Below are 1,367 nucleotides of genomic sequence, written 5' to 3' on the forward strand. Positions count from 1 at the left end.
ACCCCCGGTACTCCGGAACTTATCTGAAACTTCCCTAAACCATTCCGGTGTCCGAATGTAACCTTCCAATATATTGATCTTTACCTCTTGACCATTTCGGGACTCCTCGTCATGTTCATGATCTCATCCTGGACTCCAAACAAACTTTGGTAATCAAATCACATAACTCATAATACAAATTATCATCGAACATTAAGCGTGTGGACCCTACAAGTTCGAGACTTGTGTAGACATGACTGAGACATATCTCCAGTCAATAACAAATAGTGGAACCTAGATGCTCATATTGGCTCCTACATATTCTACGAAGATCTTTATCAGTCAAACCGCACAACAACATACATCATTCCCTTTGTCATCGGTATGTTACTTGCCCGAGATTCGATCGTCGGTATCATCATACCTAGTTCAATTTCGTTACCGGCAAGTCTCTTTACTCGTTCTGTAATGCATCATCCCGTAACTAACTCATTAGTCACATTGCTTGCAAGGCTTATAGTGATGTGCATTACCGAGAGGGCCCAGAGATACCTCTCCGATACATGGAGTGACAAATCCTAATCTTGATCTATGCAAACTCAACAAACACCATCGGAGACACCTGTAGAGCATCTTTATAATCACCCAGTTATGTTGTGATGTTTGATAGCACACAAGGTGTTCCTACGGTATTCGGGAGTTGCATAATCTCATAGTCAGAGGAACATGTATAAGTCATGAAGAAAGTAATAGCAATTAAAACTAAACTGTCATTATGCTAAGCTAACGGATGGGTCTTGTCCATCACATCATTCTCTAATGATGTGATCCCGTTCATCAAATGACAACACATGTCTATGGTCAGGAAACTTAACCATCTTTGATTAACGAGCTAGTCAAGTAGAAGCATACTAGGGACACTCTATTTGTCTATGTATTCAAACATGTATCAAGTTTCTGTTGGGGAACGTTGCAGAAAATTAAAAATTTTCCTACGGTTTCACCAAGATCCATCTATGAGTTCATCTAAGCAACGAGTCAAGGGAGAGAGTTTGCATCTACATACCACTTGTAGATCGCGTGCGGAAGCTTGCAAGGTGATGATGTAGTCGTACTCGACGTGATTCGAATCACCGATGACCAAGTGCTGAACGGACAGCACCTCCGCGTTCAACACACGTACGGGACGGGAGACGTCTCCTCCTTCTTGATCCAGCAAGGGGAAAGGAGAGGTTGAGGAAGACAGCTCCACCGGCAGCACGACGGCGTGGTGATGGTGGAGAGGCAGTACTCCGACAGGGCTTCGCCAAGCACACAACGGAGGAGGAGAGGTGTTGGGGGGGGAGGGCTGCGCCTTGGAGGGTGGTGCGGCTGCCCTCCCCTCACCC

Source organism: Triticum dicoccoides, chromosome 6A (assembly GCF_002162155.2).
Source record: "Triticum dicoccoides isolate Atlit2015 ecotype Zavitan chromosome 6A, WEW_v2.0, whole genome shotgun sequence".
In the NCBI taxonomy this organism is placed as follows: Eukaryota; Viridiplantae; Streptophyta; class Magnoliopsida; order Poales; family Poaceae; genus Triticum; species Triticum dicoccoides.